The 14,349-nt window shown below is 46.7% G+C and overlaps 1 protein-coding gene across 1 annotated transcript in view; it reads right to left on the reverse strand.

The window, feature by feature from the left end:
• Positions 1-7,839: 7,839 nt before the first annotated feature.
• Positions 7,840-14,349, reverse strand: part of TWIST2 (twist family bHLH transcription factor 2) — a 67,994-nt gene continuing 61,484 nt past the window's right edge. The window contains exon 2 of the mRNA XM_051998664.1: positions 7,840-8,608. The gene's annotated coding sequence lies outside the window, so the exon portion shown is untranslated. The remainder of the gene's footprint in view (positions 8,609-14,349) is intronic.

A 14,349-nucleotide genomic window follows, 5' to 3' on the forward strand; every position in this document is an offset into this window, starting at 1 on the left:
TCATGGGTGATCAACACACTGAAGTTTTCAAAGTTATTTGTCTTTACACTATCATTATCATTGTAGAAATTGTTCTCCTGATTCTGTTGTCCATCAGTTAATACAAGTCTCTTCAAATTTCACTGAAATGATTTCTTTCGTTATTTCTTGCAGAAAAATACTATTCCACCTCATTTTTTCTCTCATCCTAATTTGCTTAGCTATTGTCCAATTGATGACCACTGTCTCAGAGTCTAGTTCTTTGCTACTTCAGAAAGAACTATTTTTTGGTACATCCCTAGATTTTGCTTTGCTTGAAGTGAATACCTCCCTTAATCTGCCCTTTCTCTAATTGCTCCTTCTCCCTTTTCCTTCCTTTTTCCCATTAATGGATTTCCTTAAGAGGAGGCCTTCTGTGCCCAAATCTGTGTGTCTATGTGTTCCTTCTTTTGACCAATTCCTATGAGTATATGATTCAATTCACCTACTCCCTCATCCCTTCTTCCTTACTTGTATCCCTTCAACCAAACGGGCCGTCCTTGTAGCAAAGACTACCATGTTTAAATAAAACCAGCAATAGTATGACCAAGTGAGGCAGAATATTCAGTATTTTACAGCTTCCTGCCTCTCCAATGAAGAGAAGGAGGCATTTTGGCTCAACTGACCCCTAGTGCTAACCTTGGTCACTGGGATTGCAGCAATGGAGGTTTGCAGTGGGCACTGTTTTCCAGAGCTCTGATAATCCTTTCAACAGCCCAGGCAGGTCCTTCTCATGTATCCATCCCCCTGTGCCAGTGAGCTCAAAGCCCTCTCATCCCAGAGTCCCTATCTGGTTAGACTTGGGAGACCAAGCATCTCTTTTCTCCCCCTGGACTTTCTGGTGTCTCCCATGGGCGGCACCCTCCTTCCCTTTCCTCCCCACAACGTTTCACCTTCTTCCCAATAAAGTGTGAGCTCCTTGAAGCACCAGAGGATGGAATCTGAGTCCAAACGATCTCTGGAGCATAAACAAAGGACGAAATGAATATAATGCAGTATAAGAGGGATGATTAAAGCCTCTTCTTTGGGTTTAAAAATCACGTTGTAATTATGAGATCAGAAAGTCCTGATTGGCTAGCTGGGTAACTGATAAACATGAGGTGGAGAATGGGGGGATGAAGATGCAGCCACAGCAGCGTGAGGCAACAAAGCGAGATAAGGAAACAAATGTGAATTCAGGCTGTGCTGGACTAGGAGGGTCTTACTATCTAGCGAGGGAGGAGGAAAGTGTCCTGAGGGGGCCACGTGCATGCTGCTGCATTCAGTTCCGGGTGCCATGTTTCTGGTTGTCCACTGGTCATAGAAAACCCCAAAGGGGACAATCAAATGACTTCGAGATAATCTTGCAAGGATTTGCAATGAGGAGGACGAGTCTGGAGAAGACGTAGGCGGCTCTGACAGGAGTCTTCACATACAGGAAGGGACATTGACAGAATGAGCTGTCCTTCTGCTTGCTTCCGGGAGGCAGAACCACCAGGTGCTCAGGACGGAAACTTAAGAATCAGTGGATTTAGGATTGATGGGGAAACTTTCTAATAATGAGAGCTGTTCAAAAATAGAACAGTCTCCCAGAGGAGGTGGTGGTGGTGGCTCCTCCCGGGAGGGCTTGAACTAAGGCTGGAGGTCCCCTTGCCAAGTGGGGAGATGTCAGACATTGAGGATCCTTCCAGCTCTGGGAGTCGATATGATTTGGTAGTGTTGAGGTTGTTATTCAAGGCTCTGGCAGTGAAGCTCAAGTCTGTATCTGTCCCACCCCATTCTGAGAAATGGGCTGGTGTTGAACTCTATTTCTGTCATTGATGGAGGAACCCGGCCAATTCTGGAGAGTGGAAGGGCTGCAATGTGAATCAGGGAAGAGAGACTTTTCCACAAGAAATCGTGGCTTATTCAAAGCCATACCAACTCACACAAAGTTCAAAATTGCCACCCTGTGAACAAGTTAGTGTTAAGTACTTTTTACCTATGGGGAAACTGAGGCCAGAAGGTCAATGATTTACTAGCGTCACACAGCTAGTATGTGACACCACTGAGATTCAACCCCCCATTTCCCAATTCCCAGTCCTGCACTCTTTGCCCTATTCCCTGGACTGGGGAGTCACAATGCGGACATTGGGAAACAGGTCTCTGACAACAGTTTTGTTGCTCAAATCCTCTCCCTCCTCCCAAGTCTATCCAACTTCTACCAGGACCAGGCAGGAAATGGAAGCAGAATGGGAACGGCAGGGAGGTGCAGTGGTTAGGGCGCCGGCCTTGGTCTTCCACTCCCACCTCCAGCACTTAATAGTTGTACGAACTGGAGCAAGTATTTCCATTTTTCTAGGCCTCAGTTTTCATACCTGCAAAATGGGAGGTGGGGTTGGACTTGGGATGCTCCAGGGTCTTTCCTGCTCTCACCCTGGGATCCTGTGAATGCTGAAAGTGGTAGAAAGTCCTATCCATCCCTTCCATTGCTCTGAGCCTCGTTGCATTAGCCTGGGAGCTCCTTGAGGGTCAGGCCTGAGTTTTTGCCATTTTAAATAATCTCCAGTGTTTATGTAGCACAATGCCTGGCGCGTGGTAAACTCTTGATAACGTTCCTTGACTGACGGATGGTGACCACCAGCTCCATTGGGCTTCCCCAGCTTCTGAAAGGGACACCGGGGTGGCCATCGCCCCCCTAGCGCTTTTTCTTCTCTCTTTCCTTTAAATGAAGGCCACAGAAATCTTTGAAGAGCATCTTTTTTAACCAAAAAAAGAGACATAAATGTTTTTGATTTTTTTCCCAGAAAACAGATTGAGCAAGTATTACGTGTTAAAGGAGACAATAGTCAGATTTATGTTTTTGGCGTTCAAAAAAAGTACCCCAATCAACCTAATCCCATTTCAGAAGCTGAGCGGAGCCAAGTCGCTTTGCTGGAGAGCCCTGTTCTAGCCAACCCTTCGGGCAACAGCACATGCGTGGACATGGCGGCCTTTGCCTCGGGACGAGGGCATGTCCCCTGACAGCAGGCTGGCTCCCAGGAGCCCTCGGGATTGCGCGGAGGCCCTTGGCCCTGGCCAGCATCGGCACTGGCTCCCCCGGCAAGGCCCGGCCTCTCCGCAAGTCCAGGGAGGCACCGAGGATGTCAGAGGAGGGGCGTTCTCCCGGAGGCCATTTGAGCTGGAACTCCTGGCTGGTGTGGGAAGGCCTGAGTCCCCCTCTTCTCTCTTCCCTCGCTTGCTTTTACCAGCTCCAATTAAATGTATCCATATATTGGATTTAACATCTATTTTAATACATTTAACACGTATGGGACTGCCTGCCATCTAGGGGAAGGAGTGAGGGGAAGGAGGGGATAATTTGGAACTTTGCAAGGGTCAGTGTTGAAAAATTACCCGTCCATATGTTTTGTAAATAAAAAGCTTTAATAAAATGTTAAAATAAAACAAAAAGAGCCCCCATTAAGAGCCATATCTGCAGATGCCCATTTGGTCTCTCCGAGGGACGATTACCAGGGCAATTAATAGATGCATTTTCTCCTTTGACTTACCTTTGTCTTGGCACTTGGGTTCTTCCAGCATTAATATTCCCATCTTACAGGGGAGGAAACTGAGGTGCAGAGCTGGGAGGGGTCTCGGGAGTCATAGAGCCGACCTTCTCCTTTTATGGAGCAGTGAAATGGCTTGACCCAGGTCACAGGGTGGGAGAGTGTCAGAGACCAGAAGCTACGTTTCCTGTTTGGGGCCCAGGGACCTTCCGCTCACTTCCTGCTGCCCCCTGGCCGTTTGGGACATGAACTCGATCCTCGGAATTGATGTTGTCCCCCTCATCCTTCCTAACTGCCAGGGTGGCTCCCCAGAGCAGTAGCTGCTCCCCAGGGTTCCGGGGGGAGCCTCGGTTACCAGCCCCTACTCGGCCCACTCGGGTTTCGACATCACCTTTGGCCGGCCCTCACTGATGTCAGAAATTCGCACCCTCGATTACTGAAACAAAGGCAGATTTCCCCACAAATCAAAGGCAAACTTATCTGGGGTCCGTATTTCCTAATTCCTCTCCTTTCAGCTCCTTAGACTGAAGGACTACAAGCAGGCTGATTGGGAACTGCAAGATGGTGTTTACGGGATGATTTCCTTTCCTTTCAAGTTTCAGATTAGGGCCAGAGTGCCTGGGATTCCAGAGGGAGAAGGCCAGACAGCTATTGGAATCTTATCTCCCTTTTTATGGGAGCTTATTTGGGGGTGGGTGGGGATGGTGGAGCATTAGGAGCAACAGCACAGGGCCCCACCCAGGAAGTCACCCCCCATTTGAAATTAGGCCATCTTCAGCTTGACTGTCCAATGATTTAGATTCTCATGGAGCAGATGGCACTGCGGAGGGCACCCCAGGGAGCAGGCAGTTGGTTAGACCCCCCCCCAATCCCTTTTTACCTTTAGCTTAGTCATTTTAGAGTCTTGGGAAAGATTTCTAGCCCAAGAGACCCTGACCATCAGCAGTCCTGCTTAACTGGACTCCAATAACTCATTGGAAAAGATTTGGAGAGCTTTCTCAGCTGCCCTCACAGCTGCTGTAGCTGGTGCACCCCAGCTACAGCGGCAGAACTGTTGTAGGCAGGACATCCGGGGGTGGGGAGAGAGTTCTGGGGGGGCCCATTCCATGTTTCCGTGAGCTCAGTTTCCAAGAACGATGCTCAGAATGGCCGTCGTTCTCAGGAGCATCACGGCCCTTTAAAGGGAGAAAGGTCCTCAGAGGCTCCTTCCTGAGCAAGAATCCCCATGACTCCTTCCAAGTAGCCAACCAATGCCTCAGTGTCTGTAGTGAGCAGTTATTAAGTGCCTACTATGTACAAATAAATAAATGCAAGATAGATGCATGTGGGGCCCTTTTCTTGAAGAAGAAAAGGGATGAGAAACTTCTATCTTGGAATAGTTCTTGTTAGGAAGCGTTTCCTGCTCTCTCTCGAGGATGTCCCACAGGGACAGGGCAAGCCTGAGGTACAGATTAGGTCACATAGATGGGATTTTGAGGAGAGGAAGATGAGGGTCTGACTCGGGATTGTCTACCAGGGTAATTAACCAAATGCATCCTTTCCTTTGACTCCCCTTTGCCCTGGCTGTTGGGTCCTTCCAGCATTAATATTCCCATCTTACAGGGGAGGAAACTGAGGCATCGAGACAGAAAATGACTTGTCCAGGACCACACAACTAGTCGTTGAAAGTGGGATTGTAACCCAGGCCTCTCATGGCTCCAGTTCAAGGCCACCATTGACTCACTACCCAAGGAAGTTTGGGGGCATCACCAGTGATAGATATTCTTAGAGAAAAGGCTGTGAAAGGAGGGACAGATTTGGAGTGGTTGGACATGAGTTTAAATCTCCCCTTTCAGGTTTTCTGCCTGGGTGACCTAAACCAAGTCTTTTCTCCTGTTTGGACCTCAGTTTCCTTCTTTGTCAAATGCATCATTCTTCCATCTCTATGATCCAATGAACTGTCCCAGTGCTCAGCACAGGACCTGGCACACAGTGGGTGCTTAATCAATGTTTATTGAATCAAATGAATATTCATTTGAGATAGTGAGTTCTGAAAAGCAGAGGTGGTCCTTTATTCTCTCAATAGCTTCTTTGTCTCCCTTGTTAGACCAGGGACTGTTTTTTGCCTTTTTTTGCATCTCTAATGCTTGGCTCGGTGCCTGACACATAGTAGGCACTTGGTGTTTATTGGCTGACTGACCGCCTTCCTGTAACAGAAGACAGTGAAACCCTTGGAAGTTTGGACTGGATGCTTGGAAATAGAGATGGATTCTGCCTTCAGAACTGCCTGGGCAGAGGAGACAGAGAACCATAATGGCTGCCATTTTACTAAGCACTGATCAGTCTTTATCCCATTTGAAAACAAAATCCCCAAACTCCTGAGAGACCTTCTAGATAGTGGCCCCCTCCTTGAGGCTCAAGCCCATCTGTGGACACCCCAAGTCAGAATTTTTAAAAAAGAAAAAGAAAAAAGCTCAAGTTCTGGGAGAAATTGAGCATCCTCCAAATGAGACATCCAGTGTTTTCTTTCTCTTTTTCTAGCTCTCTGCCTCCTCCACCTCCATGGTTAATCTGCCCCTCATGAAGGATACACTTGAGCTCTGGGATGATGTGTTATTCACCTATATAAGGTGCCAAGGAGCAGAGATGGTGCCTTATGTCAGTGACATTGTAGATGTGGTCCTTGCCTCCACCTGGGGATAGTCAATTAACCAATAATATGGTTACCAAAAATGGTGAATAACTAATTCAGATTGATGGGGAATTTGGACATACCCTTTGGCATTTATATAAAATGAGATTAGTTCAGAACCCCAAAATCTATTGAGAGAAAACTGTTCCTGAGAAGGAATGACTTGGCGGGGGGACAAGTACAAATACTTTCTGCCTGAATCTCCTCTTCACCCCTTCCCACATCATCAATAGAGAACCTTTCATGCTTTGAAGAGTCGGGAGAATTTGGGGCTTCTCATCTTTTCAGTATTTGAGGAACAGCTGATGGCAGAACCAAGGATAGAGTGAACACATCAAAGGACAAAGAGATCAGCGGAAGATCTTCACTCCATGTTGGGGAGAGATAGCAGGGGACAAGTGCTGGGCAGCTTGGACCATCACCACCACTTTGATGTCATCTCCCCTCAGATGCTCATGGAGACAGATCAGATCTCTGAGCTCAAGAGTCTTGGCAATAACAATGACTGCCCAAGTTAAAGGACCTTCTTCTTGTCCAACTCTCACAGCCATCAGTGGAGAGAAGGTTCATCTTCATCACCATTCACAAAAACTGCTGAACAATTGCTACCAATAGGCAAATGAGCATAGGAACCTTGGGAGTGGTAGCATCTCCCAGACCATTCAGCCTATTTCTAGCTCTATCATCTCTAAGGGAAACAACTCTGGTGAAAAGGGGTCCAGCCATTCCCATGAAGAAACTTCTCAAAGATCACCCAGACCAGGCTATCCTGAGGGGGAGACAGGAGGCAACACCTACCTTGGTAGAGCCAAATTAGCTCTATACCACCTTGACCACCCTTGGACCCTGATGGAGACAGCCCAGGTCTGCTCATGGTCCTGCGGGTGCTGCCATCCCAGCTAGACAAGAAGGTGGTTCTTATCAATGTCCTTGGCACTGCAAATTGTTCCACATCAAAAGCTGAGAAAATTTTATCAGTGGAAATGATAGTAGAGAAGGGACCTGATCATCCACTAAGAACCATGGGACTCTTCCATTTGACTTGGAACAGAAATTTTCCATATGGGTTGTCTCCCCAGTGTGAGCTCCTTGAGAGCAGAATCTGTTTGACTTTTCTCTTTGTGTCCCCTGTCCTTAGCTTTGCACTTTAAAAGACCTTCGTGTTTTATTTACTCATTCACTCATTCATTCTTGAGCACCCCACAAATAGGAGAAAAGGATTTCTGGCAACCAAGAATTTTAAGTTCCCCACTCTTTCATAAGCTTAACCTCACTTTCTCCTGAACTCTCTATGTTCTTGTAGAACAGTGTGTCAGACTTTTTTGGGGATGAGTGGAAAGACTGATGCTTGTATTGACTTTTCTTCATATACTATATTATTAGATATTCTTTTCTAAATATTTTTAAGTCAGGATGACTAATTAATATCAACTGGTAATCAATGAGGGAAGCACACTGATGGGGGCTTGTGAGTTATAGTATTGATGACAATTCCCCAACTCCTTGTGGCTGCCCCTGTACCCCTGAACTCTGGGCACTTAGGGCACTGTGCAAATAGACGCTTGGGAGATTGGGTATAGAGCCTGTGCTACCTTTAAATGAACAAATATCATGACTGCCTAGATCACCAAAATGACCAGGAGATGAGCAACTGCATGGCTTCTTTATTTGTTATTGGCAAGAGAAGCAGTATACACAGCGAAATTGCAGTCTCTTAGCTTGTTAAAAATATCTCAATAAATAAACAAATAAGCAACATATACATTGAAATAGAAAATACTAAAAAAAAAAAAAAAAAAAAAGAACTGGCGAGCTGAGCAAGTTGGGGAGAGTTGAGAAAGGGGAGGAGCATCTGAGAGTCTGTATTCCAGGCTTACTTGAAATCATCATGCAAGAATCATGGGAGGAGGAAGGGTCAGAGGTGGGGGTAACCACTTCTTCTGAGAGCCTTGGTCCAGTTTAAACAGAACTGTACAAGAATTCATCTTTCTTTCATTAAAAAAATATACATTAAAAAAAGAACACAGTAAAAGGAAAAACAATTCCAAAACCAAGATTTCTCTTATATGTGTTCCTGAATCTCATGATTTTCAGAGAACAAACAAAACAACCCAAACCCAGAATGAACAAAACATTAACACACATCCACGACAAACAATAGGAACAGCAAAAACGACCAGGACACACAGATCAACATTGGGGGAATGTCCCTCAGGAGAGATGTTGAAGAGCTTTCGAAGATTGCTTAGCTTCGGGGCTGTTTTTCCACTTAGTCTCAATGCTCTGCAGGAGCTCAGAGCTGCGAGGTCAAGCAAGGTCTTATGGACCAGATTCCTTGAGGTTGTTAAGGTTTCAGAAGTTATGAACTTGGAGATGTCCCAATTCCACTTCACCCTCAGACACACTGGGCAATCTATAACCAAAGGAAATGAGAACAAAGTTTTAAAATTTATTTTATTTTATTATTTTATTATTATTTATTTTATTATTATTATTATTAATATTAAATTATTTATTATTTTATTATTATTATTTTTATTATTCGACACTCTTGGCATTGAGGGCAGGGTATGTCTTACAGGTGGCTTGCAGGGACTACTTACAGCATTTCATATTGGGAAGGGACTTCCTGAAAAGTGGTCAAGTGGTCAAGTGTCTGTTGGTGCAAGACCTATGATGAGAGGAAACCCGCTGCCCGTTCCCATTAGACATGCATTTGTTAGAGTGGCTTCTCTTCCTCTAAGCCTTCCTTATGCAGCTTCCATGCATTTCTACTGACACTGTCCTTTGGGATCAAGGGAACAAGGCTGATCCCTCCTCCATGTAATAGTCTTTTTAAAAACTAAGTTTTTTTTATTGATATCTTTTCTTGAAGGCAAATATCATGGCCTTCCTGATTCTTCTCCTGCCAAGGCTGAGTGTCCCTGGGTCCTTTAACTGATCCTAGTGGATCATAGCCTTCACTACATCTTTCTTGTGCTCCATGGACCATATCCACCTTATCAATGGTATCCTGAAATGAGGAACATAGAACTAAATATGATATTTTAGGTAGAGTCTGACTAGGGCAGAGCATAGCAGGACGACTGCTACCTTCATCCTTGACACAATGCCCCCCAAATCTTCATTAACTTTTTTGGCTGCCATACCCATTGCTGACTCATACTGAGTTTGGGGCCATTTGAACTCCAAGATCTATTTTTTTTAAATGGACTGTTGTTTAGTCATTTCTTTCCCACTTTACAATTGTGACACTGATTTTTGGAATCCAATTGTAGGACTTTGGTTTTCTGAAAATGAGGTATTAATGATAAATAGATAGAGATAGAGAGATAGAGAGAGAGAGAAAGAGGGAGGGAGAGAGGGAGAAAGTGGAAAAATGGATTACTTGGCTATTCCTTATCCCCTCTCTTCTTCTCCTGAGGTGCCTGGGGAGGAGTTAGATATGGGGAAAGGGTAAGGAATGGATGAGCTGCTAAGATAGCACATTGGCCCAGTTGGAAGAGGAGAGAATGAGCTCCCATTGGGGAAGTGAAAATTGGAAATCTTCCAGACTAATCAGGATGCAATAATAATAATATAAATAATAACAGGCATTTGTTAAGTAACTGCTATGTGTTAAGCAGTATTAAGTGCTAAGAATATAAAGATAAAGTGGAAACAGTCCCTGTCCTCACAGAGCTTATAGTCTAGTTAGATAAGGAAATATGGCCACATATACAAAATAAATACCAGGTGACTCGGGGGAAGCCATTATTAGCTGTTGGCTTGGAGGGGATGGTTTAGGAAAACTCTCCTATGGAACAGTCTTGAAAGAAACTTGAAAGATTATGAGACATGGATATAAAGTTGTATATTTTATCTCATCCAAAGACCCAGAGGTAGGAGAGGAAGAAAGCCATCTTAGCTGGACCCCAATGTTCATGGAGGACCACTGGACTTCAGTGAGGAGGAGAGTGACACAGTCAGACTTGTACTTTGGGAAAATCAATATGACAGCTAGATGAAGAAAGTATTTGAGAAGAGAGTTTTGAGGTAGGAAGAGGTTAATAAAGAAGCTATTGCAATAACCTAGGTGAGAGGTGATGAGAACCTGAATTCAGGTGGTGAAAAGGGGAAGAATATAAAAGGGGGGAGAAAGGGCAAGATTTGGAAACTGAGGTACAAAGTTTCAAAAATCTAGATGACTGGGACAATGGCAGTGTTCTTTATGGAAATTGAAAAGAGATGTGCTTGGGGAGGAGAGATAATGAATTCAGTCTTGAGATTTTGAAGTTTTAGATGCCGAAAGAATATCTAGTTTGAGGTAGCTAATGGGTCACTGATGATGCTGGACTCAGGCTTCAGAAAGAGGCTAGAGCTTGCACTGGGAGGCATCCATCTGGAAATGATCATTAAATCCATGTCACCTGGTGGGCTCACCAAACAAGAATAGAGAGTAAAGAGAAGAAGACTGAGAACTGAATCTTGGGCTAGAGCACAGTGGAGGGAGAGGATGGTCAGACTGGGATGTCAGACTGGTCAGAGAACTGGGAGAGAACGTACCATTAAAACCCACCGAGTACAGTGGATCCAGGAGGAGACATGATCGACAGTGACAAAGGATCAGAACCGAGAAAAGACTGCCCGATCATTCAGTTATATCTTTGGTTACTGAGTAAAAGCTGAAAGATGAGGTGGAAAGCCAGGCTGGGAAGCATTGAGAAGATGGTCAGAGGAGAAAGGAAGTGGAGGTGCCCAGCGGAGGCTCCTCGGCCATGTTTTTGAGTGGATGAACTTCCCTTGAAGTTGGAGCAACATTTTTGGGAAGATGGAAATAACACAAAAGTTCTTTTCTTTGTATTTAAAGTATCCTTGGTGGTATCTGTGCTTGCAAAGGCCCTGCTTACCCTTTTCCAATCATACAATAAACTTATCCCTGAGAGAGAGAGGAGATTCCCCCTTCTAGGCCTCTCTTCTCCCCCTTTCTGACCCTGCAATGTAGGAGCTACCAGGATTTAATTTCTGTCTTTAAAGCCCCTTTCCCTGATGACTTTTGGGGTGAATTTCCTCACTGCCTGAAGCTTAACTATCAGCAAAGAGGCCTTAAGATGTTCAGCAATAATTCAAGTCAGCCTCTGACACTGGGATGTGTTTTCCTTGGCAACGGGGATGTTGGAGAAGGCCCACTGGGGTGATCCTAGCCATCCTGCGGCCAAATGATTTGATTTGAATTTGGGTATGGAAAAGGGGATGTGTGTGAATAAAAATCCACTTGGATTCAAATCATGAGCTCAGCTTGAATTCTTCTAGTTGGGTGAGGGGGGGAGAAGGATAAGGGGACCAAAGTCTCAGGATACTGCTGGGGAAGAGGGTCCTCCCTGCCTGCATGTGGGCATCTCTCCAGGTCCTGACTTGGATAAGTTATGGGAAGGTCTTCCCTCTCATCGTCCCCTTTCCCCACCCTCCCTCTGTTCTTCACCCAGGGTGGGGGCAGTTCCTGTATCATGATGTAGGGGCCTATTTACTTTAGACATCACTTTTATAAAATGCAGGGTGCTTTCCTCATTGCTCCACCCTGCAAAGGAGGGAGGGAGGGAGGAGCTGCAGTATTATTCCTACTTGACACTGGGAGAGCTTAGGTATCTTGACTAAAGTCAAACAGCCCCATGTGGTCTGGAAGCTGCCAGATGGCAGATCTGCTGCCCGGGATGCTGGCTCGAGAGGGAGCCATCCAATCAGAGGCCATCCATCCACCCCCCTCGTTCTAAAGAAAAGGAAACCGAAGGTGTGACATGTCCAAGACCGCACCCTGGTTCTGCATATTCCCCATTCAGCCTGAAGGATCAAAGGGAAGGACTTCTTAGGGAAGGAATAATGACCACATCCCAGACTCAGAGTTATAGGGCAGCCTCTACTCTGGGGCCTACCCTCCTGGAGATTTGGCCACGGAACCTCCCCGCCTTGTCCAGGTGGCCACCTGTATTCCAGAGACTGTCTTCTCTCTTCCAGGGTCCACCTACAACCATTCTATAAAAGCATTAGGAACTATTTTCCTAAATCTTAGGACAATTGGACTGTAAAGACTGAGAGCGCACAGTGTGATGGACAGAGTGCTGACTTTGGCTCGGACACTGCCTGGCTCATCTTGGACAAGTCACTTTGCTTCCTTAGCTTCTTCTTCTGTAAAGGGAGAGCATTGGCTTAGGTGACCACCAAGGCTCTCTCCAGCTCTAAATCCTGTAAGCCTTCCATTCATTCTGTACCCATTTATTAAACAACAATTATGTGCCAGGCATAGGGAGGGAGGGAGAGAGGGAGGGAGGGAAGGAGGGAGGGAGGGAGGGAGGGAGGGAGAGAGAGAGAGAGAGAGAGAGAGAGAGAGAGAGAGAGAGAGAGAGAGAGAGAGAGAGAGAGGAAGAGGAGAGAGAGAAGAGACAGACAGAGACAGAGAGAGAGAGACAGAAGAGACAGAGACAGAAAGAGAGAGAAGAGACAGAGAGAGAGAGAAATAGAAGAAGAAGAAGAAGAAGAAGAAGAAGAAGAAGAAGAAGAAGAAGAAGAAGAAAAAGAAAAAGAAGAACAAGAAGAACAAGAAGAACAAGAAGAAGAAGAGGAGGAGTAGGAGGAGGAGGAGGAAGAGGAAGAGGAGGAGGAGAAGGAGGAGGGAGGGAGGGAGAGAGGGAGAGACACATACAGACAGAGATAGAGAGAAACACAAAGAAAGAGAAAGAAACAGCGACAGGGAGGCAGAGAGAGACAGAGGGAGTCTCTGCCTTCAAAGAGCTGATGTTCTCATTGCAGGGAGAGTGTTGGCCCATGCCCAGCTATTGAAGCTCCAAGTCTATAGGAAGTAATTCCAAGAGGGCGGGAGTATCGGTGACTGGCAAGGCTGATGGAGGAGGGGGCACCTGAGCCGGGCTTAGGAGGAAGCTGGGATTCTGCCCTGCCAACACATTCCACCATGGAATAGTCAGAGCCACTGGGAAATTCCCCCAGCTCGCTCCTCTCCCCCCTGCCCCTGCTCCCACCCCGGCTCAATTCCCTGCCCCAATGGCACTTCATGCCCCATCCCATGAATCTCGGCTCGGCCAAGATGGTGGAGCCCGGGCCCGAGGCCGCTTTGAAGCCTGGAATGAGTTTCTCCTGGGCCGTTGCAGGGCCAGGCTGTGTAAGTCCCAATTCCTTGAGCCTTGCCTCATAAGGCTAATTTCCCAATCCTTGAAATAGTTTCCTTGCTCTTTGAACCCCTTCCAAGTCCTCTGGAGTCAGATTCCATGGGCCCTGGCCAAGAAGAGGGGTTATGCATTATGTCCCCACTCACACTAGACTAACTCGATTAAGATTTTCTACTGTTACACAGACCAGAAATCGAGAGAGAGGAGGATTTGGAGCATTAAATGGTGCACGTTTATTACCCGACCTGAGTAAGAATTCTCCTCCCGACAGCTGAGCCGCAGCAGATCCCGCGCCCCAACTCCCGGGGGAGCTCGGTGCCGTCCCCACCCCCAGCCAGGTTCTAGTCCCTGCTCGGGCAGCGGGTGGCTGGGGGACTCGGGGCCCAACAGCCGAATGTGGGGAGACCAGGGAGGTTGGGGGCCGCCTAAAAGAGCACAGAAACTCCGGCTTGGCTGTTGGCGGCTCTGCAGGATGAAAGCAGGAATGGGAGGGGATGGGGGAAAGGGAGTGTGAATGGTGCATGACCTGGCCTTTCCCCCCTAACTCTGGCTCTGGACTCGGCCTCCTTTGGATACCAATCAGAGAGGATTCTGGGGGAGCAAAGCTCGGGGACAGTCTGCAGGATGGCAGGGGCTGCATGAATGAGATTGAAGGATGGACATGATGGGCTGATAGGACCCAGCCCTGGAGGCCCCAGCCATTTGGGGACCACATTTTAAGCGAGACACAGCTGGAGCCCAGAGAGGCAGAGTGCTCCAGGAGCCGGAGCCCTGGATCGGAGTCTCAGGAGCTGGCTTCCCATTTCAGCTCAGTGACTTTGCTGCCCGTGGCTCCCTCTCCGGTCACCCTCCCTCTCTGGGTCTTGCTCTACCTCATATATAAAATGGGGCCACATGACTGCAGGACTGACCTTCAGGGTTATCAGGAGGCTCGAATGAGATACAGCTTTGAAAGGGCTTGGGAAACCTCAGCTACTCTTCACAGGGGCGTCCAAGG

Source organism: Antechinus flavipes, chromosome 4 (assembly GCF_016432865.1).
Source record: "Antechinus flavipes isolate AdamAnt ecotype Samford, QLD, Australia chromosome 4, AdamAnt_v2, whole genome shotgun sequence".
Taxonomy (NCBI): Eukaryota; Metazoa; Chordata; class Mammalia; order Dasyuromorphia; family Dasyuridae; genus Antechinus; species Antechinus flavipes.